Raw genomic sequence first — 26,273 nt, 5'->3', positions numbered from 1 at the left:
CTTCTTTTCAATCTTCCACCAGAAAAATCTGTTTTCTTTTACTATTACCTTGGGGTGATACTATTCTTAATTATACCGTGTCTTTATATTGCTATTCGTATTAATATCCACGGTTTGTAATCTCCGTATTGTTATTGGACTTTATATTCTCCCTTATATTTAGGAGCTCTTTGCCTTTTTATTCTCCTCTCGACCTCTAGTAAAGCGAGTAATGGTCCAGAATTCGTAAGTATGGAGTTTTCGAATGAACTTAATATTCTAAACGAGAAAGAACGTAATAGCACGATTTGATTTGTCAAATTACCAGAATCACTGAGAATAGAACTATCAAGAATATATTTTCTTGATATGTTCAGAAGTTAATCAGAATGAAAGAGTTATGTAACATGACACATGATGACGTTATAATCTGTGAATCATTATGTTCCATTTAGAAACTCGGCATGACTTACTGTAATATAATCACGTTGATCAAGTGTCATTATATTATACTAACTCATGCATCAGTTGCCAACATTACTTCAATAACATTCATATTTTAAGCTCGAAAGTTTACAGAATATAGAAACTAACAGTTTCTATATGATGTAACACTGATAGCACGAAGAGATTAATGATTTCAGAAAAGAATAGTTATGAAAATATCTTCAGAAATATGGAGGATATTAATAAAGAAAGATATGATGATATCTTAGAATTTCTAATATCGATGGGTGATGAAGAAAATTTGTCCGTAAGAGTTTAAAGTCAGAAGCAAGGTATTCGTTAATGACTTCAGCAGGTACTGAATTATTTAGATTCTTTGAAGTCAAACTTATTCTTTGTGATTTGTCCACGGCTTTCTTCATAGTTTCACATAATCTGCTTTTCGGTACTAAATTTTCTATTGAATGTTTCCAATATAACGATACACAGGAAGCACGAAGAGGTATATAATTTCGGACGAGAAAAAATATCCTCAGAAATATCGAAGATATTGATGATGATATTTTGGAATTTCTAAGTTCGATGGTTGATGGAGAAAAATTTTCCGCAAGATTTTAACATGACTTCGGAGCAAGATATTCTCTAAAGATTTCAACGGATCCAAAATTATCTGGATTCTTTGAATATAGGGTATGGTCCTTGCATTTGTCCTTGGTCTCCTTCATGGTTAACTCTATCCATTTTCCAGTTCCAACGTTTCTGAGCTTTTCCAACATATTATTCTTTATCATCAAACTTCCGATGATTAAGGTCATTTACGGTTGTCTATGGTTTCTGCTGCTTCATTCAGCTTTTTCAACATTCAGAGTATTGATTTGTGACTGAGTGCTTTTCAGAATTTTAGAATGAGAGATCATAATTCTAAGAGATAAATGTCATACATATAACTATTGATGTAGATATGCTGTGAGTTTTCAAAGTACTGATTGCTGATTCCCGGTAATTGTTATGGCAGTTCTCGTTACAAGATGCGGATGAGTATATGATAGGGTTTCAATGAATAAATATAATGATTTGTCAGAGAGATTTGAGCCAAGGAGCAACGAGGTTGCTGGTACATTTGCTGGTAATATAGTGGAATATAAAAGAATTCTTCGGTATCAAAAGGGTAATCGTATATATCAGGATTATAGTAAGGCTACTTCGAATGAAAGGTCGAAGCTGACTTGCTGGAGCTGTGACAAAATTGGCTACTTTGAAAACGGATCGCAAAGTTATTTTTGTTAATAAATGCCAAAGGATCTGATGCGGCTACGTGTTAAACTTGTACTCAATTGTCGAGAGTTTCTCAGGTGCATAACTATATGCATAAATCTTTCCTTCCGTAGATAAAGTGCGGTTGATTCATCCTATCGATTGAGGTGTTTTCAAGAATCATGAAAGGTTTGAACGCAGATTGAAATCGTCAAGATACAAATGAGGTTTAAGATGAAATCAAGTGGCAACTTGAGGAATTATTTAATTGTAGAAGATGAAATTTATTTACAATCTTTTAAGTCGAAATGTGTTGTATTTAATATTTTCTATTCTTTTAATAATTTTTAATTGTCCATAAAAGTAGTCTAATAGTCCAATAGTTCAATAGCTCCACCTAAACTAGTATATTTTAAGGAAATAGTCATATAGTAACAGTTAGCTAGGAACAGTTAGCTAGGATCTTGTTAGCGTGGTTTCTTAACAAAATTTCATATTGTTAAATTAGTCTGTTTCTAATCAATTTTTATTGTGTTCATTATTTCTTCATTATGCCACTTGTTGGATTATGGTAAGTCAAAATCCAAATATGAAATTGAATTTGAATGAAAATGGTTATTCTGTGGTGAACGGATTCGTATATCGGTAGATGTAAATAGGATAGTAAATGATTGTTGAATCAGATTCGAAGAATGTACAATGTAACTTATTAATGTGAAATTTAAATAGTCATCGGGTATTACCTACCCGTTAAAATATTTTCACCATTAACAGTTTGTACGAAGAATTTATAATTACAATCCTTATGAAAATATATAAACATATATATTTTCTTCAGATGTAATCATGGATTTAATGAGTTAATATGATATTAAACTCATTTGATTTATCGTTAGAACAAGAATATATAATCTTTAAAACATTAGAGATTACATAATTACCATGTCAAACGAAGATAAATGATGTAGAACATCATGTATAACGATGATTATGCTTGAGGTATAGATTGTGATGTTGAGGTGTGTGATGTTGAAACTTGGGTTGTTGGTGATGCCGGTGTTGATGTTGATGTTACTGCTGGTGCTGGTGATGTTGCTGAAGCTGGTACGTTTTGCACCATATTTTCCAAGAATACAACTCGGGCGCGAAGTTCGTTAACTTTTTCTATTACACCAGGATGATTGTCAGTTGGAACCAACGGATGAATAAGGTTCAGAATTGTGGATAGAATATGATCTTGTCGAGTTACCCTGGAAATGAGACTGAAAATGGTGTCTCGAGCAGGTTCGCCGGTAAACGCTTCAGGTTCATTGTCAAGAGGTGAATTCGGTTGGTGGAAGGGATTGCCTTCTGCGCGTTTCCATTAATTAAGTCAACTACGAACCCATCAGATTAATTGATAATGGCTGATTGGTTGATTCATGCCGATGACGCTGTTTTCGGAGCTTAGGTGGACATCTATGTCGGAATAGCTGTAGGAATAACTATCGGAATAGTTATCGGAATCTGATGGACTCGAACTGGTTGCAGGATCCATCTCGTACGATCAGATGAAAGATTTTTGATAAGAAATAGATTATAGGATGTAGATTAGTACCCTGCAATACATAATTTACATATGCATATATAATACTAAAATCCCATAAATTACGGAGGAATCTACGGAAGTTGTCAGGCAAAGTTACAGTAACACATACGCTAAGATATGAAGTAGCAGATACGCTAAGATATGAATTTTGTCTATACACTATTCATGCAGTCAATGCAGTAAAACGTGTCTAGACTAAGAGTGATAAGCAAGTGATTCTCTAAGAATGATAAGCAGGTAATTTTTGACACAAAATGATAAGCAAAACTTTTGACATGCAGACACGGTCGACGTCCAGACTCACTAATGCATCCTAACAACTATCAGTTAGACATACTAATGCAAGACCTGGTTCACTAAGACCACCGCTCTGATACCAACTGTGATGACCCGTCCTAATCCATCCGGACGAAGTCCATATCGATTATAAACGATTCGCAACAGTTGATTACATCGCGAGGTACTTGACCTCTATATGATACATTTTACAAACATTGCATTCGTTTTGAAAAGTCAATCTTTCATTACATCTAAAGTTGACAGACATGCATACCATTTCATAATATATCCAACTATAATTGACTTAATAATGATCTTGATAAACTCAACGACTCGAATGCAACGTCTTTTGAAATATGTCATGAATGACTCCAAGTAATATATCTTTAAAATGGTCAAATGCACAGCGGAAGATTTCTTTCGTACCTGAGAATAAACATGCTTTAAAGTGTCAACTAAAAGGTTGGTGAGTTCATTAGTTTATCATAAAGAATCATTTCATAATTTTAATAGGCCACAAGATTTCATACTTCCATTTCTCATAATCATACGTCCCATGCATAGAGACAAAAATATCATTCATATGGATTGAACACCTGGTAACCGACATTCACAATATGCATATAAGAATATCCCCATCATTCCGGGATCCTCCTTCGGACATGATATAAATTTCGAAGTACTAAAGCATCCGGTACTTTGGATGGGGCTTGTTGGGCCCGATAGATCTATCTTTAGAGTTCGCGTCAATTAGGGTGTCTGTTCCCTAATTCTTAGATTACCAGACTAAAAAGGGTGATATTCGATTCGATAATCCAACCATAGAATGTAGTTTCGATTACTTGTGTCTATTTCGTAAAACATTTATAAAAGCAGCGCATGTAATCTCAGCCCAAAAATATAAAGAGTAAAAGGGAATCAAATGAAACTCACCATACTGTATTTTGTAGTAAAAATACATATGACGACATTGAACAATTGTAGGGTTGGCATCGGATTCACGAACCTATATTAAGTATATACATATATTAACACATATAATTGTAATCGAACAAATATACACATTATTATTAATTGTTATTTTAATAATTTATGTGTTTTATTAATGACTTATTTAACTATTTTTATTTTGTATACTTTGGATACATAATCAGTATTTATTATATGAAAAAAAAATTAATGTTGTTATGCGATATGTTTTAAATATATTATTATATAACTTTTTGTAAAATAATAGTAAATAAAAATTTGTATCTTTTTATGATAATAATAATAATACTAATATTGGTACTTATATTGAAAATAATAATTCTAATTCTAATTCTAATTCTAATTCTAATTCTAATTCTAATTCTATTCTAATAATAATAATAATAATAATAATAATGATAATAATAATAAATATAATAAAAATGAAAAGAAAGGTATACCCACATGAAAAGCTTTTCTAAAAAAAATGTCCCATACGAGACTTGAATCCGCGACCTCTCGAAACCCCAACAGCCCTCTCAACCATTGCACCACTTCAGCTTTTCTGATATACACCCATCTCATAAATATATAACCCGTATACGATCTGTTTTGGCCCAACAGCAAATCTTAACCATATTTCGGCCCAAGAGAAGAAAAGAAGCAACGGCCCAACTAACATCCTTAACGGCCCAACATCTAAATGACATAATACGAATCAGTTTTTTTTTTTTAATCCATTTCCTAAAACCCATTAACTACTTGACTCATTAATCATTTAATGGTAATAAAACATGGTGGGGTTAGTCTGATAATGCAGAACAACCAACACATCACTTTAATTTTTACAACTCAACATCTTCTTCAACATATTATTCGTTCCTTTTCTTTTCTTTTTTTTTCCGCGAAAAAGGGACTGCAACGAAGTAGGATAACGGTAGTTTAATAAGGGTTTATTTGAAAGAAAATGGGAACAGAAACATATCACAGCAGGGTTGTGTTTGCGTGATGAATCAGAAACAGATTAGTTGGTTGATGGGTTATCGGGTTACATGGGTTTTTGATGGTGGTTCTTGGCTTGACTAAAACAGAAAATAGAAACTTTTTATAGCCAAAATAGTGGTTGCACTTGATGGTGGTGGTGTAATCACGATAGGAAAACAGAACTAGAGGAGTTCGATGGTGAAGTGTGGTGTTCACGATGGTTGTGTAATGGTGGATGATGGTGTTTCAAAGGTGATGGAAGGTTGTGGGTTTCGTTTGGTATTGAACAAGAAAGAAAAAAAAATAATAAGTACAAGCCAACGGTGGTTCGTAAATGGTGGTTTGGTGATTACGGTCGTTCTTTGGTGGTGGAGCTAGGATGGTGATGAAGGTCTTGGATCGAAATAGAAAGGAGACAGAAAGTGGTCATGATTGTTGTCTGGTTCACGTAGGAAAGAAAACAAAGAAAGAAGAAGGATGGTAGTGGTGTTCGAAGTTCATGGTGATGAGATGGTGAAAGGGATTGTAGGGTGTGGGTGACTAAAAGTGGTGGGTTTACATGATAAAGTATTGGCGATGGTGTGAAGGTTAATGGTTGTGATGATGGCTCAAAGTGGTGGCGAAGTTGAAGACGATCGGAGGTGGTAGTTAACCGGGGTGGTTAGTCGAAGGTGGAATCATGGTGGCTAAGTGGAGATGAGGTGTTGTGTTATGTGTTAGTTAATCAAAAATAGAAAAAAAAATCAGATGAGATAGATAGATAGTTTCCTGCCAACTGTCTCTATATATAAATGTAATATGATGTTAATATTAATTAATAATAATAATATAATAATTATAATCATATATTAGTTAAAAGGAGCAATCAAGGAATCGTTTGATTGAAAAGGAAACAGTTAAGCAGCCATTCAATTGGCACCTTCTACCGACAGTTTTCCCATGCAGTGTTATATCGTACCTTGTTGTTAATCAGTGGCGGATAAAAGTCTTCAAAAAAAATCCCAAATTTTTAAATTAACTATATTTATTTATTTTGGTCATTATGGTACAAATTTCGAGCATTAACTATTAAATAAAAATTACATTAATTAATCACTCCCAACCCCCAAACAAAAATAAAAAGTCTTAAAATTCAACATATTATTCTTAAATACATTTTTAAGAAGCCTAAAATTTATATTACTCATTTTCGGATCACCGTTTATTTTAAAATCACATAAGTTCTTTTTTTAACTTGCTTAATACCAATCAAATGACAATTGAGTGTTACTGTCATTTACTAAATAGATTCGAAATCACAAAATATATATTTACTATACTTTATTTATATATATATAAATATAGATATATTTTAAATAATAATTATTATATTAATATCATATTTTTATTTTAGTTTACATAAATAACTTTTAATATCAATAACATATAATATATCAAATTATAACTTCAATTATTATTTATATATGTATATATTCACATATATCTATTTACAAATAGTTGTTCGTGAATCGTCGGAAGTAGTCACAGGTTAAATGATATCATGAAACAGTTCCAAACTTTTGAGACTCGGTTTAATAGACTTTGCTTATCGTGTCGAAACTATATAAAGATTAAGTTTAAATTTGGTCGAAAATTTCCGGGTCGTCACAACAGTAGCCGAATATGATAAACATAAGAAAGAAAATAACGACACAAGAAATTATAGTGGTTCAGTTTCGATGTGAAATCTACATCCACTTTGGAACTAGAGAGTATTATTATTAATTTGGAGGTGATACAAAGCAAGTACATATGAGAGACTATTTATAGACTACGAATTAGACAAACCCTAGTCTAATTAATTCTAGATCTGGCCCATTTAAATTAGGGATGGCCATACCCTAACTTAACCACCAAGCAAACCTCTGCCGTTTTATTTGGCTCAACAGCGAAGCCTACACCTCAACAATCTCCCACTTGGAGGCTTCGAATACCATTGATCTGTACTCTTGTACTTCTGCTCTGCAAGACTTTGCTCGTCTCTACTCTCTCTAGTTCTCGCCTTCTCTTCAATGTTCCTGAAGGCCTGTTGAAGCTATGCACAGCTTCAACTTATCCAGCGTTACTGGTTTAGTAAACATATCTGCTGGATTCTTTGTACCTGGAATGCTCTCCGGATTAAATGTTTCATTGCTTATCCGTTCTCTGATAAAGTGATATTTCATGCCAAAATGCTTCGTCTTAGCATGATAGACTGGATTCTTCGCTAATTTGACTGCGCTCTCATTATCACAATATAAAACGTATTCTGTCTGTTTGCTACCCAGTTCTTTCATGAATGTCTTCAACCATACTAGTTCTTTACTGGCTTCAGTCAAAGCCATGTGTTCTGCTTCAGTAGTAGATAGAGCCACGCTCTTTTGAAGCCTAAACATCCAACTCACTGTCGTTCCTCCTATAGTAAATACATATCCGGTGGTGGTGCTCTTGAATGTGTTATTGCATCTACCTAGATCTGCATCAGAATAACCCCTGAGAGTAGTATCACTGCCCTTGAAACATAACCCAACTTTGGAAGTACCCTTTAAATACCGCAATATCCTCTTCATTGCTTCCTAATGTTCTTTCCCTGGAGCTAACATAAATCGACTAACCATCCCAACTGCATGTGCTATATTAGGCCTTGTGCACACCATAGCGTACATTAGACTATCTACGGCGGATGCATAAGGAACTTTAGCCATTTCTGCTTTTTCTACTTCAGTTTTAGGAGACTGATGTTTATAAAGCTTTAGATGACTTCCCAACAGTGTGTTTCTTGGCTTTGTAGACTCACCATCTATTCTGAACTTTTCAAGAACCTTGCGAATATACTTTTCATGAGATAAAGAAACTGACCCATCTTTATTCCTGCATATACTCATACCGAGAATCTGCTTAGCTGGCCCGAGATCCTTCATTTCAAATTCTCTAGATAATTGCTTCTTCAAATTGCGTATTTTAACCATATCAGAACCTGCAATTAACATTAACATATCATCGACATAAATAAAGAAGCAATATAATATAGGAGCTCTTGAACTTCTTCAAATAACAATGATCTGTAGAACTTCTTACGAATCCCGTCTTCTCCATGAAATTATCAAATTTCAAGTACCACTGTCTGTGAGCTTGTTTCAAACCATACAAGCTTCTCTTTAGATTACACACAAGACTCTCCTTTCCTTTGACACAAAATCCCTCAGGTTGAGACATATAAATGTCTTCTTCAATGTCGCCATGCAGAAAGGTTGTTTTAACATCCAACTGTTCTAAGTGTAACTTCTCGATTGCCACCATACTTGGAACCAATCTGATAGTCGTCATCTTCACTACTGGAGAAAAGATTTCAGCATAGTCGACTCCTTTCTTTTGTTGAAATCCTTTGACAACTAATATTGCTTTGTATCGTTTAGAACCATCCCCTTCATCCTTGACTCTGAAAACCCATTTATTCTGTATGACCCTTTTTCCTGGTGGTAACTTGGTCAACTTCTAAGTTTGATTTTTCAATAAAGATACATCTCGCTTTGCATAGTCTGCTCCCACTGGAACGAATCTTTCACCTTCATTGCCTCAGAATAACATTCCGGTTCACCATTTTCTGTCAGAAGAAGATAGTTTACTGTTGGACTAAATTTATATGGCTGTCTTGTGACTCTTGTAGATCGCCTGACCCAATTAGACTGGTCAGGTGGTGGTGGGGGTTGTTGGGGTTGCTCATCACCTGAATCCGAGCTATCATTGTTAGGACCTCCCACTGGAACTTCAGTTTCATTCTTTAGAGTTTCTCTTTCATCTTCTCTAGTTGTCTCTCTATCAACCTCAAATTCAACTGATTCTTTTCCTTTTGGTATTGAGTTGAAATCCTTGTACAATTCTGCTTCATTGAAGGTGACATGTTTACTTCTGATAACATGTTTTCCCTTGTTATCCCATAACCTGTAACCCATGTCACTTCCCCCATAACCAATGAACACGTACTTCTTTGCTTTTGCATCGAGTTTGTCACCATCTTTATTAATATCATATGCACTACATCCAAAGATTTTTAGATGCTAATAACTGACTGCTTTTCCTCTCCATTCTTCTTCGGGTATTTTGAAATCAAGTGGAGCTGATGGAGAACGGTTGATCAAATAAGCGGCAGTGCTTACTGCATCAGCCCATAGAGTCTTTGGTAGGCCGCAATTAAGTCTCATGCTACGTGCTTTCTCATTTAAAGTACGATTCATCCTTTCTGCAACTCCGTTTTGCTGTGGAGTACCTGGAACCGTCTTGATCATCTGAATGCCATGATCAGCACAATAGTTAACGAATTTGGTGCTGATGTATTCTCCTCCATTATCCGACTTCAAGCATTTTACCTTCAAATCAGAAGATAATTCAACCGCAGATTTTCATTTCTTAAAAGCTTCAAATACATCAGATTTATTATTAAGAAAATAAACTCATACCTTGTGTGTCGAATCATCGATGAAAGCAACATAATAGCGTGCTCCTCCCAATGAAGAAACAGGAGTATTCCCGAACACATCCGTGTGTACCAGCTCCAACTTCTGAGCTTTTAAAGTTCTGCCTGCTTTTGCAAAGGTGACTTTCTTCTTCTTTCCTAGAACGCATGACTCGCAAAAGTCTGATTCAACTCTCTTCAGAACAGGAATTTTACCATTAGACACTAGCAATCTCATTCCTTTGTCACTCATGTGACCTAACCGTTGGTGCCACTGACTGGTTAAGCTTCGATCATTGGAAACTGCATTTACTTCATTAGCTGGAACTTCTACCATATAAAGAGTGCCTCTCTTCTTACCCTTGGCTATTACTAAGTTCTCCTTTATTACATTCCACTGACCTTCACCAAATAGCACACTATATCCTTGATCGTCAAGTTGTCCAATAGAGATTAGTTTCTTCTTTAGGCCAGGAATAACTCGGACGTTTTTCAAGGTCCAGTTAGTGCCCAAAGAAGTCTTCAGCTCTAAATCTTCAATCCCTGTGATGTCAAGCAAATGATCATTAGCCAAGCGAACTTTACCAAGATTACTTGTTCGCAAATTCTTCATCAAGTGAGAACTTGGAGTAGCATGAAACGATGCTCATGAGTTCATAACTCAAGAATCGATTGCGTTCTCAATGCAACACACAAGGACATTATCATAGTCATCTGTTGCAGCTCCTACATTGACTTCCTTTTCCTTTGATGATGTTGTTGGCTTAGTGCACTGGTTTCGGAAATGCCCAGTCTCCTGACAATTTCAACATTTAATATCATTCCTTGTTCTCGACACACTCCTTCTTCTTGACTTTGACCTGCCCCTGGTGGTGTTACTTCTGCCTTTTCTCCTACCCCTCTCTTCTGTGCTAAGCAAGTTTCCTAATGGTTCTCCTGAGCTCTTTCTTCTTATGTCCTCACCAAGAATAAAATCACGAATGCCCTCAAACTTGAGCTTTGAGGACTCTGTGGATCCACTGATAGCTGTGACTGATCCTGACCAGCTTTCAGGTAACGAGGATAACAATAAAAGAGCTTTAACTTCGTCATCGAAACTTGATATTAACAAACAATAACCGAGAGATAATATTGTTGAAGTTATTGATATGGTTTGTTACCGAAGCACCTACTTTCAACCTGGTGTTTACCAACTGTGTCTGATTAAAAACACCTTGTTAAAAGCAGACGGCTTCTCATACATATTCGATAAGGTCCTCATCAAACTACGTGTTGTGGTTTCATTCACAATGTTAAAGGCAACACTTTTTGTCAACGTGAGTCTGACAACTGCTAGGGCTTTCCTGTCAAGCGTCTTCCACTCGTTGTCTTTCAATCTTTCTGGTTTATTCTCATTCAAGACATCGATTAGATCCTTCTGACATAACAAGTCTTCAACCTGCATCTTCCACCACCCAAAATCTTGCCCGTCAAACTTGTCCATTTTAATTTTTTCCTTCTTCTGCCATTGTAAAAGCTTTATCAGATCTGATGGACAGCAGCAAAACACACTTGTGAAATAGCAGCAGCTGTGATGAACCTTTGAAAAAAAAAACAACAGCAGATCTACAGGCTTGAACCTTTGACGGCTAGGGTTTAGAACTTGCAATCTGCAGCATACCTAGGTGACGGCTGCACCTTAATAGTAGCAGATCTGTTCTGGAAAAAAAAAATAGCACCAGCAAACCTGCAATCTGCTTAATCGAACAGCAGCAACAATCATAGAAGGTGACGGCTGCACCTTGATTGCAACTGCAGTAGCTGTTGGTGACGGCTAGGGTTAAATCTGAGGCTCTAGATACCAGTTGTTAAGGCTAGACCTGCCTTTGATCAGAGTAACAACCCTAATTGATTTAGTAATCACACACACAATCACAGTAGCCGAATATGATAAACACAAGAAAGAAAATAACGACACAAGAAATTATAGTGGTTCAGTTTCGATGTGAAACCTACATCCACTTTGGAACTAGAGAGTATTATTATTAATTTGGAGGTGATACAAAGCAAGTACATATGAGAGACTATTTATATAGACTATGAATTAGATAAGCCCTAGTCTAATTAATTCTAGATCCGGCCCATTTAAATTAGGGTTACTTAACCACCAAGCACACCTCTGCCGTTTTATTTAGCTTAACAGCGAAGCCTACACCTCAACAACTGCATTTTAAAAAAATGTTTGTTACTGTTGGCCTTTTAACTATGGATACTATCGTGTGATATTACGAGATAAAGTTGTGACATGATCATACAATCGTCATGTTTAGTAGTTACTCATATGTTATTATTACTACGTATTATTATTATATTATACTATACATCTAATTGAAATAATCCAAATGAATAGTACTATTTGGACTATCTCAATCTCACACTAAGGACCCCGAACTTTATACAACGTACGAATCGGCCCCTCCTCAATTTTACTAAAAAAACCACTAAGGACCCCGAACTTTATACAACGTACGAATCGGCCCCTCCTCAATTTTACTAAAAAACCCCACACCCTCGAGAAAATACAAACCCCCCCCCCCCACCCCCCCAACCCTACCCCCTTACCCCGACCCGACCCGACTCGCCTCCCCGTTATTATAACTATAATAATATTATATAATATATTTCGTTTTTTCACCTTTTTTTATTTTTTTTATTTTTTTTTGTTTTCACCTTTTTTTTTCCTTTTTCCAGAAAACCCCCAAACTTTGTTCAAAAATTAAAACCGGCCCCCCAAACAGGGGGGTAAAGTGTCAAATAACCATTTTCATAAAAAATCTTAACTAAACTCCACCCAAATATTCAACGGGTCATATCTTCTCGCTCGCAACGAGTTAAATTTTTCCGACACCATCGTTAAACTCGAAATAATTTTAGGAACACAATGTCACTAACTATACGCAAAATGGACTCTTTTTAAAAAAACGCTAAATATTTGAGGTACTTTTCGTACACGTTGATTTTGCGTTAAATTTCTAAAAGTCGACAATTCCATAGCGAAACGCGGAGATGCACATATATTGTTAATTTAAAATAACATTTAAATCTTTCACGGATTATACCTTTTAGTTCGACTCGAGTTGCGCTTCAACGACATCATCGTTAGCCACAAAATAATTTTACAAACTAAACGCACTAAAATACATTGAAAACCGAACCCCCGGCGCGAAGCGAGGGTTCGTAAACTAGTTTACTCTAAAGTGCATTAAATTAGTAATTAGTTAGTTCTATTGTTTTCAAGAGCTCATTACGAAAACGTTAAGAGTAACTGAATATCCAAATCCGCAATTATCTCACTAAATAATAACTCAGACATCCAAATCAAGTAATTTAGTTAGACCCAAGGTTGAAAAATACGCGAGACGAAGACAAGTCGGTCTGGACCTTGAAAGGTCGAGCCGGTCAAAACCAGGGTCGAGACGGACTTTGATCAACATTGACTTTTAAATAAAATTATATTTAGTATAAATAATTTAAACATAAATAGTTCAAACATAGATATTAAATGATTCACAAATAAGATGAGGTGGTGTTAGTTTTAATAATATATAGTTCTAACTTAGACCTTAAACACATTGTATACGTAGTAGCTACATAAATACTATTAAAAAGAAGTAGTAATGATACCGCAGCCCGCATGCGCATGTAACATACACACGGGCATGCGCTATGGTGCGTATGCGGGGTGCTCTCATGCGTCATGCGGCATGCGGATCCGTATCTGGTCCCTTTACGGCGGTTGAGCAAATATCTTTTCCATAATTATATCCGTGATTCGGGGGAGATGGTTATGGAAACGATTATCACTATCCTATGACGGTTCTAGAATTAGGGTTTGCCTATAAATACAAACCCTAATCGTCGTTAGCAATAGACCACGTTACGTAGCCATCTTCTACCACACATCCTACGTAACTTACATCCTCTATCATCTTCTAAAGGTTAACAGGTGAGTTCTTTATTAACTGGTACCTACAACCTTGCTTGGGGCCTTCTGATCGACGGACGTCATCGAAGGTGGACTTAATCACTTGGCCACCCCGCCGACATCATCATGTCGGCCAGGGTTATTCACGGTAGCCGGACCGGAGAGCCACGTTCTAAGATCCTTAAACCCCTCCTTTACGTTGAGCAAGCATGTTAAGACCCCTCGGTTAAAATATGCATGATCAAGTGGTGCTTTCATTGAGAGTCGAATTAATTCAAGACTGTTTAATTGCTTTTTCTTTTAAGGTTTTGAATTGTATGACTCGTTATTTACAAAATTTTTGAATTTTTTCTTTAACAGTATCATGACTTCCGAGGAATCATCGGAACATACCCAAACAGATGTTCAGAACGCACCGTCTGGTAGTCAACATACACCGGTTATGACTACGGAGGCCGCTACTCAGGCGGGATACACGATATACCCTCCACCTATATCCGGCGAACCCTTTCAGAGGTACAAGCCGATATATTCAGACGGGGTCACACCGCCAAGAGCAAACTCACCAGTCACAACCACGCGGCTGGACTTTTCGACAGTGGATCCAAGGGTCATCTTTGCAGGCGTTGGCGGTGGAACAACGGGGCCGCATGTGGTTTGCTGCGGCCAGGTACCTATTTACAGTACCACTGTTTCAATACCTCTGCATACGCAGAGCATTCAGCAGAATTCGTCATTTACACCGTTGCAACCTTGGCAACCACCGCGCCCAGTTTCACAATTTTTAACTCCTGCGGATGCGCAGGCGTTACTTAATAGTTGGGGATTTGGGGTCATCCCAGATGCGAACTCTCATTGGGCGCCGATAACAGCGCAGCAGCAAAGCACAGCGCATACAGTTGGGCTTTTAAGTGTGTATCCTCAAGTTTCGCAGATATCTGCGCCACAGGTTTCGCTTCCTTTACAGCCACCTGTGTACTCTGCGTCTTCAAGTTATCCCTCTTTTCCAACGCAGCAGCCTTGGTCATATCCGCAGACGCAGGGTCAACCTTGGCAAAATGTTCAAGGGCAGGCAAATCTTGCAAGTCAATTCATGCAGGCCGCACCTCCCGATATGGTTCACTTATTTTCACAACCTGACTTTGTTCAGGACATGATGAAGCGTTTCTTTGCAAATTTGAAAGGGGATCCTGTTAAACCACCCTTCGAGCTACCGACTACCTTTGACAAGTTTCCTCCGCATATATCCGCCTACCCGTTTCCATCAGCACCAAAGATACCTAGCACGTTGGGTACTTACAATGGCCTGACCGATCCAGATGATTTTTTACAGCGCTTCGAAGGCGCAATGCGCACTCAAGGCTGGGTGGATCCGGTTGCGTGTCAGATATTTCCTATGACACTACAGGGTATTGCTCGTGAGTGGTTTAATAAGTTGCCGGCGGGTAGTATTGCCGGGTTTATGGATCTGCGGACAAAGTTTTTACTGCAATATCAGAATCAGAGACCACGCAAGCGCACTCACATTGAATGCCATGACATCGTGCAGAAGTCCAAGGAATCTTTGGGCGAATTTCTCACAAGGTATACTAATGAGTGCCTGCGTATACCAGATCTCAAACCAGAGCAACAGATTTCCGGACTCATACATGGTATAAACTCAGAACGTCATCCAACACTGGTAAGGCGTCTGCGCCATACAGTCCCAACAACTTATGCTGAGGCGCTTAATGAATGCCACGACTATATGCGGAGTGGCGAAGATAATGACATTCCAACAGCTAGCACACGCAACGAGAGGAAGGACGATGATGATCGTTCGCGCGATCAAAATCGTGGTAACAACTCTCGCGGAAGGTATCCTAGCGGTGGTCCTATCAGGAATGATAAAGGGAAATCAAGTGGCAATTATCGAAACAATAATCAGCGCGACATCAACAATCAGAACTATGCGCTTCTTAAAAGCTTATCCAAAACGCCCAAAGAAATTTTGGCGACGGAGCCAGTATGCGCGACCTTCGCGGTCCCAACTCCGCTTACAGAATTTGGTAAGCGGGATAAGACAAAGTATTGTGAATTTCACGATGATTACGGGCACGATACGAATAGGTGTAAAAACTTGATGGAACGGGTACTGGAGGCGCTCCGTGCAGGTAAGTTAGATCACCTCAAACCGCCAAAGAAAGATAAAGGGAAAGCCGCAGAAGAGGGGTCAAAAACTAAAACCTTCGCGTGGCAGAAAGTGGATAAGACCAAAAATGCTGATTTAACCATTAACATGGTTGACGCAGAGAAATTAGGTCAGCGAAGAAAGTATAACGATCATCAGGATTGGGAACTTCTTCCAATCACTTTCCCTCCTGTGATGTCAATTGACAGGGTGAATGAACCTATCATTATCAAGTGCCACATTCCTTCTTGCGGGGTGCAGGTCAAGCGCATGCATGTCGACACTGGGAGCGGCGTTGACATTATGTACGAGCATTGCTATCAATTTCTTCCCGAACACGTGAAGGCGCAGCTACGTCCGTCTGATATCACGCTGTTTGGTTTTTCCGGAGAAAGCTCATGGCCCGTGGGATGGATAGAGTTATTAATAGAGCTCGAAGATGACAGGAATCCGCAGTTAACAAGGAACGAATTAGTTGACTTCTATGTGGTTCGCTCGACTTCGCGATATAATGCGCTACTGGGAAGAAATTTCATACGGCGTTTTAACATCATACCTTCGGTAGTGCACGGTTTGATTAAGTTTCCTACTAAGGGAGGAGTTGCCACAATGGCGTCACATCAAACGATTGAGATATGTGCGTCAGTTGTGCAAATTAACATCCCTAGCGTCGGGGAGCAGATTGCAAGCAGTGCGGTCATTGCTAATCGCTTGCATCCAGATAAGGGTATAAAAATCGGCGCAGGTTTATCAGCTGAAACCAAGGCTAAGTTACATGGTATATTGTCCGCAAACGCAGATGTTTTCGCATGGCGCGAATCAGATATGACAGGTGTCCCGCGGGACATTGCGGAACATAAATTGAATGTTAATCCATCGCTCACACCTGTTAGACAAAATAAGCGGCATATGGCTTTAGACCGCAGTGATTGGCTATGCGCAGAAGTAGACAACCTTGTCAAAGCAAACATTCTACGCGAAGTGCGTTATCAAACATGGGTTGTCAATCCGGTGTTGGTGAAAAAGGCTGATGGTAACTGGCGAATGTGCGTTGATTTTAAAGACATTAACAAAGCATGTCCTAAAGACAATTACCCTCTCCCGGAGATAGACTGGAAGGTTGAATCTTTGTCTGGATTCAGATATAAGTGCTTTCTGGACGCATACAAAGGTTATCACCAAATTCTAATGGCTGCGGAAGACGAAGACAAGACTGCTTTTCATACGCCGCAGGGTATTTATTGTTACACAAAGATGCCTTTCGGCTTGAAGAACGCGGGCGCGACCTATCAGCGTGTAATTGACGCAGCATTCAAGCCTCAAATTGGCAGAAATCTTGAAGCGTATGTCGATGACTTGGTAATCAAAAGCAACACCGAAGAAGACATGCTCGCAGACATCCTAGAAACGTTTGCGTCTCTGCGAAGGATCAACATGAAGCTTAATCCGCTTAAATGTAGCTTTGGAGAGGAGGAAGGCAAGTTTCTAGGTCATGTGGTGACAGCGCGGGGTATCAAGGCTAATCCCAAAAAGATTGAAGCTATTGATAATTTACCATCTCCGAAATCAAAGAAAGATGTGCAGAGTCTCACTGGGAAGCTCGCAGTAATCACGCGGTTTTTGTCAAAAGCCGCAGAGCGTCAGCTACCATTCTTTAGCACTTTGAAAAACTGTTTGAAGAAAAAGGATTTTGTCTGGACTCAGGAAGCAGAATCAGCCTTTCAGGAGATGAAAAAGGTGCTTGCAGAGTTACCAACACTTACTGCGCCAGTCCCTGGGGAGACGTTAACGCTGTACCTTGCGGCATCAAAGGAAGCAATCAGTTCAGTTCTCATCGCAGACCGCGAAAAGACACAAATGCCGGTCTACTTCGTAAGCAAGACGCTGACATCAAGCGAAGTAAACTACTCGCCAATAGAGAAGTTAGTATATGCGCTTGTCCATACAGCGCGGCGTTTACGCCGATACTTTCAAGCACATCCGATTGTGGTTCTAACTGATCAGCCAATCAAACAGGTACTGTACAAGCCCGAGATTTCTGGCCGAATGGCCAAGTGGGCAGTCGAATTGGGAGAACATGAAATAAACTTTTCTTCACGCAGTGCGGTTAAGGGTCAAATACTTGCTGACTACCTAGCAGAAATACCTGCGGATGTCGAAGCGTCAGCAGAACATCAAGATCCGCCCGCACCTGTTCTATCACCATGGGAATTATACACCGATGGTGCGTGTAGCGTATCTGGCGCAGGCGCAGGTGTAATTTTGACAGGTCCAGGCGGTGAGGAACATACGTACGCACTGCGGTTTAATTTTGCTGTCACAAACAATGAAGCAGAGTATGAGGCTCTGCTAGCAGGTATGCGCATCGCGCATAAGCTAAATGTTAAAATCTTGCACGCTTACGTGGATTCAAAGCTAGTATGCAATCAAGTCTGCGGAGACTTCGAAGCGCACGACATTGCTATGCAGCAATATTTATCGCTTGTTCATAATCTCGCTGACCAGTTCGAGGCTTTTCAAATCTCGCACGTAATGCGGGGGCAAAATAAGAAGGCGGATGCGCTAAGCAAACTAGCTGCCTTGGGTTTTGATCATATGGGTAAGAAAATTCTAATAGAGGAACTCAACGCAAAATCTATTGTCATGATGCCTCTAGTGGCACCGGTTGAGGAATCAAGCCCAACGTGGATGACGCCCATCATCGCTTTTTTACGGGACGGCACTTCACCCGCGGACTCCTCTGATGCGAAGAAAGTCCGCACAAAGGCACCGCTTTATGCCCTCGAGGGTGACGTCTTGTATCGAAGAAACTATTTGGGATCGCATTTAAGGTGCGTAGGTCCGAAAGAGGCAGAGGAAGTTATACGCGAGGTGCATGAGGGTGCATGCGCCCTTCATTCGGGACACAGGTCCATTGTGTCAAAAATTATGCGGTTAGGTTATTATTGGCCTACTATGTACGCAGACACGGCGCGTATTGTCAAGCAATGCGAATCATGCCAAATACATGCACCTATCAGCAGGGCACCTGCGCATCCAATGATACCGGTCTCCTCACCATGGCCATTCTGCAAATGTGCGATCGACATAGTCGGACCATTCCCCAAAGGCCAAGGAAATGTCAAATTCTTAATTGTTGCAATCGATTACTTCACGAAGTGGGTCGAAGCGAAACCGCTGGCAACAATTTCAGGGAAAAGAGTGCGGAATTTTGTATGGGAAGACATTGTCTGTCGATTCGGCATACCCAATGAAATTGTTAGTGATAACGGTACACAATTTGCCGGCGATCCTTTTCGCAGTTGGTGTGCGGAGCTTAATATTAAGCAAACTTTTACTTCAGTTGCGCATCCGCAGGCGAATGGCCAGTGCGAAGTTACCAACCGAGATATAGTTGCTGGAATCAAGGCAAGGTTGGGTCATGACCGCGTTGGTTGGGTGGATGAGCTTCCAAAGGTTTTATGGGCGCATAGAACCACACCCAAAGCAAGCACTGGTGAGACTCCGTTTAGTTTGGTTTATGGGTCAGAAGCTGTTGTACCCGCAGAGATTGGGGTACCAACGTTCCGCATACAAAACTTTGATGAGCAAAATAACTCTGAAGCTCTGCGGGAAAATCTTAATCTGCTTGAAGAACGCAGACTCTCTGCGGCTGTTAACGAAGCAAATAACAAGCAGAAAATCGCAAAGTATTACAATCAGCGTGTGCGTTCACGCACTTATAAGTGCGGTGATTTGGTTTGGCGCCAGAACGATGCAAGTCATGCGGAAGATACTGGGAAACTGGGACCTCGTTGGGAGGGCCCATACAGGGTAGCAAAAGCAAGCAACACCGGGGCATACCATCTAGAGACATTAGATGGCAAACCTGTGAAACGCACTTGGCATGCGACGTTATTGAAAAAATGTTACATGTAGCTAGATGGACTTGATCACTCCAATTTGTTTAGCACATTATTTTTTGTATTTTTCATCCTTTCGGATATGTCGCAGTTGTAATCATAATTAATGCCAAATAAAAATAATTACATGCGCATACTTTTGTTGTCCATTTATATTTTTTGTATGCGTTTCCTGCCTACTTAAGGGGTGTCCTCTAGCCCCCGTGCGGCAGAAGCCTGTTTGGTTACAAGGCTAGACAATAACGGCAGGTGAAGGGAATTGGTTTTCCCCTAGCCAAGCGCCACGCAGACTAGATGGCTGCAAAGTCGACTTTTAAAACAAAATATACAAGCATTGGTTTGCTTGTGCGTAATCGCTCTCGCATTGGTTTGCTTGAGGAACTCCTAAGCATAAAAACATTGGTTTGTTTTTAGTTGCGTTTGCTTACCATACAACTAATAGTGCACCTCTAGTACATGACAAAGCAATAGCGCAGTAGCTTTTGAGTCTACATTGTTAAAGGTAAGTTAAAATATTGGTTTATTTTACGCAGTACCATCCGCATACGCATAAGTTGTGGTTAACTATGCGCATGCGCATGCGGTTCATAATTTGTTTTGATTCGCGATATATAAACAAGGATATCACGCATGCATAACAGACAAACATATATACACATCCAAATAAATTATTACGTAAGTAATTGTTTCACATGCCTGCCCAACATGGGACTTAGGGCTCCAAAATACATTTACAATTACCTGCCTAAGATTAGGGCTTACGGCACAAACTACTCTAGTAATCCTCCTTCAAAAACCCATCAAGCGGCATCGTCGGGTCAGCCGCAAACGCATTGATCAAAGGGATAGGGATGGACTTGATTGCCTCTTCCGCCTCCAGCAGCGCCGCGGCCGTTCCCTCCTTTAATTTCTTTTGGACAATGTCGGGGAACGGTGGAGTTAGGCCGCATGCCTGGATCACTTCCCGCACAGCCTTGTTCACCTCATGGTCCTTGACCGCATCGACATAGGCATTAAACCGGTCGGACACGGGCTCGGAGTCCATCACTTTCTGCGCAATTGCGGGGAGTGCGGTGCGCAGCTTTGTCATATCTGCCTCGGCCAGCTCGCGGTCGGTAACCGCATCGTCCCTCTCCCTCGTCACCTTTTCCAACTCCAGCCTCACTCGCTCAGTTTCCCCCTTTGCCTGATCAACCGCACCCACAAGCTCTTGATTCTTTTTTCTTTCTTGAATCAAGAAGGTCTTGGTTTCGGCCGCAGTCAATTCAACAGCTTTGCGGGCCTCCTCAGCAGCGTCCCTGTCCTTCTTTGCCTGATCTACACCCGCCTGCAGCAAACCCAACTCCACCTCTTTGCGCAGTGAAACATCGTATAGGCTGGAGGATCGACGGGCTTGGTCCGCAAACATCCCAAAGAATACCAGCCCGTTCTGGACAAAGGCGTTGAGCGCCTGGTTAAACGGCAGCGCGGCCAGTTGCTCGCGGAACTCTGCTGGGAAGATTTGCTGCAAGAATGCAGATTGCTCCGCAGCATTTTCTGCGGAGGACTGGCAAAGTTGGCGGAGGTTGGCAACACGGAAGCTGCCTTGCGGAGGAGGTAATGTAGACTCAGACTCGACGGGGATCGCCTTGTCTTTGGATGTGGCAGTGGCCTGCAGCTCGGGGTTGACCCGCGGTGTTGTTGGCTGCGTCTCCTCCACATGCTCTGCAAAATACTCAGATTAGTACGCAGCTTTTTCTACGCGGTATACATGCGAAAAAATAAACGCTCACCATTAATGGGGGGAGGTAGGTCTGCGGACCGCGGCTCGATGGCAACAAAATTGTCGTTGCGCATATCCTCCAGCTGCTTAGGAGTCTTCTTCTTCTTCTTCTGAGCCTCGGACGTCCCAGCCGCCTTGCGTTTATTGCCTGACTCCGCCGGCGATTCCTCCACATGTTCGCTAGCAGCTGCCTGCTCTAGCTGTTTGTCCACATCCTGCTTGCGGAAAGAGATCCCAGCAATCTCCTCCGCGGTAAGCACCTTCTTCATCCTCATCTCTGCAAACAATAAACGCCTGCGTTAGAAAATATACAAAATTTATGTAGGTACGCGTTTATGCTATTCCTACCCTTTCCATCGGGGCCAACTATGGCCGGCCGCACATCCTCCCAAGGCCAATACGCGGAGATCTTCCCCAACCGCAGCATAACATTACCATACGAACGGTGCACCAGTTGTGCGTTGACGCACTGCTTCAACAACTTTTTCTCCTCGTCATCCAACGCTGGCGTCTTGTTCACATCTTTTTCTACCTTCTCACACCAAATGAGCGTCTGCGGGAAGCCAGTGCCTACTACGGTCTGGTCGACGAAGAAAAAAGTTTCTTTCCAACTTCCCGCATTCGATTTCGGGGTTTTTGTGAAATTTTGGCGTGCGAAGAAGGTGAACCAAGATTTATGGTGGTTGGCTAAGCGGAATAGGTGGCAAAAAACCTTCACCAATGGTACTGTGTTGAGTGCAACACACCACATCTCGAATAGAACGATTTTGCCTATAGCATACGGGTGCAATTGCCCTAGCCCTACTTTGAAATGATCTAGTACGCCTAAAAAGAAGTCGGTGGGTGGAACCCTAAAATTACCATGCTTAAAAGCATGTTCGTAGATCGCCACCTTATTCTCTGGTGGCTGATGGGCTCGCTGGCTAGGCAGAGGTGGTACCGGATTGTAACCCGCAAGAGGGGGGTATTGCTTAACTAAGTGGTCGATGTTTTTCTGGCCTATGTTGGACTCTACATTCTCTACGAAAGTTTCATTAGCTTTGGTCATTTTTAGATGAATGGAGAACGACTGACCTTTAAATGACGATCGGAATATGACGGAGTTGATCGGAATTGATAGGATTTGGAGGCGAGAGCGTATTTGGGAAGCTTGACACCGGAAAAGTGAAAATGAGTGTGATTTGGGGCTATTTATAGGCAAGTTTGGGGGAGCGGGGGTTGGAATGGTGTTATCGTGGCCATACACGTGTAATGCAATCGACGGGTAGCATTTGCTGATCGCGCGTGGTGTCAGTTAAGAATGATTACAAACACGCGCGTGGTTCGCACGCGCCTGCGGCATTGTTACTTTATGTCTTGTCAGCCGAATGGGCTTCTGCGATTGTGACAGGCATCGAGGCGCACGCGAGGACATTAAATGCTCGTTGTCCTTTTGTTTTCTCTTTTTCGCTTAATAGTTTGATATCATATGACTTGCGTCATATAACATCAAACTGGGGGGACTTAATGATACCGCAGCCCGCATGCGCATGTAACATACACACGGGCATGCGCTATGGTGCGTATGCGGGGTGCTCTCATGCGTCATGCGGCATGCGGATCCGTATCTGGTCCCTTTACGGCGGTTGAGCAAATATCTTTTCCATAATTATATCCGTGATTCGGGGAAGATGGTTATGGAAACGATTATCACTATCCTATGACGGTTCTAGAATTAGGGTTTGCCTATAAATACAAACCCTAATCGTCGTTAGCAATAGACCACGTTACGTAGCCATCTTCTACCACACATCCTACGTAACTTACATCCTCTATCATCTTCTAAAGGTTAACAGGTGAGTTCTTTATTAACTGGTACCTACAACCTTGCTTGGGGCCTTCTGATCGACGGACGTCATCGAAGGTGGACTTAATCACTTGGCCACCCCGCCGACATCATCATGTCGGCCAGGGTTATTCACGGTAGCCGGACCGGAGAGCCACGTTCTAAGATCCTTAAACCCCTCCTTTACGTTGAGCAAGCATGTTAAGACCCCTCGGTTAAAATATGCATGATCAAGTAGCTACATAAATACCTCATTTTTTCCTTTTTATCGATCTGACATATCTATAATTGTTTGCTGACAATTAAAGGAATGTCATTGCTCTCAACATAACATTTTTTGTTAGCGATGATACAAGATGATATTGTTTATACTTTTTGAGGGTTTTGTTCTCCTTTGCTGTGCTCTTAAGTTGTACCCAAGTACCCTGTTGAGATATGAAGCTCAGTATAACTAATGATCCCGGTTCTGTAAATCAAAGAATCTATCGTCTTCAGTTCTTTTTTCTTTTTTTCTATAGTAGTTTATACCAACCACGCTAAGGTAGCCCAGTGGGTTCACTTCGTTGCAAGAGGTCTCAGGTTCGAATCGTGGGGTGGCCATGGAAGGGTTGGAAACAACTAGGAATACAAGGGATGCGTTCAATAGAGTATGGAGTTGGATTACTCGCCCTCCGGGTAACTAGAACATGGAAAACCTTAGAACTTTTAGAGTAATTTGTACCGATACTCCTTGAAGTTTACATGAAATCACATCAATTGTCCTTATCTTATGCAAATTACACCGATCGTCCCCGATTGATTTGGTAGTGCATCATGGCTTTCCCTGTAGTTTTCACGAAATTACACCAATCGTCTTTATATTTTAAAACTTTCACCGATCATCCCTGACTTACTTAAAGTGTACTTTGATGGTCCCTGACTTTTTCAAAATGCGCGTTAATATGTATGACTATCAACACAAATTTTATGTAAATCGGGGACCGGTAATGTACACTTTTAGGTAAGCTGGGACAATAAATGTAATTTTCAAAAGATAAGGACGATTAGTGTAATTGCTTGAAAATCGTGGGGACTAGCGGTGTTATCAAAAAAATAAAATGGTTGATGTAATTTAATGTAAATAATTAGGACTATCGATATAATTTACACTATTTTTTTATGTTGAACCTCAGGCTCTTATTCTGTGTGTTCTAGCCTTCTAGGCATTAATGGCAGGCCACGGACATGTAAAAATTATAATCCATTAGCCATACAGGCCCTATTTGCATAGATATTACACTTGAATAGATATTCTAGCTAGTATAGTTGATGCTCTCGTTTCATTTAACATTAAAGACACCATAATCTTGCTTCTTTTTTTTTTTATATAGTTTTCGGCTCGAAGGTTTTTGTTTATATACGCCTACTTTATTATCATTATAGCTCCCGTTTTGTTTCTGTTACAACTTATCCTTTTTTTTGGCTTGAAGCTACTCTCCTTATCTTGTGAGAAACTTGTTGAAGAAGCATATCCATTTTCCAACCTAAAGGTTTTGAACCTTATCCCGCCACCAAACAAGCCCAGACTTGAACTTCGTTCTTCTGTGGCTTCTTATTTGCTCAAGGGTTCTCCAGGAGTTGTTGTCAGGGCTTTGCCCAGGTATTCTTCATTTTTTTTATTTTTTATTTTTTATTTTTGACATGCTAATAGAGGTGACACCTCTAGTAAATGTTTGGAATGAGTATTCAGATTATCTCTGATTTCTAACCTGTCAAATAAGTAAAAATATAAAATGTTTATCCTTTAAAAGCAAATTGGTCAAAAGGCGTTCAATAGAGTTATAATGCATAAACCTTAGATCATTCTATTACGTTGTCACTTAAATATTCTAATATAGAGTTATATCACAGTAGCCATTTTGTTGCGAAGAATCAACAAATTGGACAAAATGTTTTAGGTCAACAGAACTCGTTTCCACACCCGCTAAAATGTTACCCATTTTGATCCTTGAACTGGATCGCTCATTTGGAATCTGTAGTTGTTAAAAGTGAAAGATAAGGCTCTCTACTATATAGTATTTACTTCATTGTTAATACGTGTAGGTAATAAACGATGATGAAGGATGGAAGCATGCTATAATCTGCTTTGCTGCATATGGTATTGTAGACGATTATTCACGGATCTTAGGTCGCTTGCAAACTATCCTAGAGGCGGAATTCACTAGAATAGAGATAAACCGAGATATGGGTCGTATCGGGATCGAATAAATCAAACCTAGGACGAGAACTAGATTAGATCGACTCCTAAACGATATATTTCGGTGGTATATGGTGTTAGAGTTCTCTGGAGACGAAAAACCAGTCGTCTAAAGTAAAAGGGATGAGTAACCCTACAAAAGAGAAACAAACCCGTATATATACTGCAGGTCAGACACACTCGGTCGAGTGTGTCTCTCAGTCGGTCGACTGAGTAACACAGTCGGTCGAGTGTGTACACACACTCGGTCGACTGTGTGTGCAGTTTAACATATTGATTATTTAACAAAGTAAGAACGTTCAATCACAAACGTAATCAATAGTCACAAGTAAACGTTATTACATAACCGAATGTGTTAAACGTAAAGATAAACTACGGCTGGGGATTCATGCATCAACAAGTATTCTGTTAGATAACAAAGGAAGTGAATACATACTGGTATC

The 26,273-nt window shown here is 40.1% G+C and overlaps 1 long non-coding RNA gene across 1 annotated transcript in view; it reads left to right on the top strand.

Annotated features, from left to right (window-relative positions):
* LOC139864978 (uncharacterized) overlaps positions 1–26,048 on the top strand; it is a 31,663-nt gene extending 5,615 nt beyond the window's left edge. Inside the window, exons 2-3 of the long non-coding RNA XR_011764567.1 lie at positions 25,064–25,233; positions 25,677–26,048. This is a non-coding gene — a long non-coding RNA (uncharacterized lncRNA). The remainder of the gene's footprint in view (positions 1–25,063; positions 25,234–25,676) is intronic.
* The last annotated feature ends 225 nt before the right edge of the window (positions 26,049–26,273 follow it).

Source organism: Rutidosis leptorrhynchoides, chromosome 8 (genome assembly GCF_046630445.1).
Source record: "Rutidosis leptorrhynchoides isolate AG116_Rl617_1_P2 chromosome 8, CSIRO_AGI_Rlap_v1, whole genome shotgun sequence".
NCBI lineage: Eukaryota > Viridiplantae > Streptophyta > Magnoliopsida > Asterales > Asteraceae > Rutidosis > Rutidosis leptorrhynchoides.
Note: the sequence above shows the minus strand (reverse complement) of the source record. Positions and strands in the feature narration are given on the sequence as shown.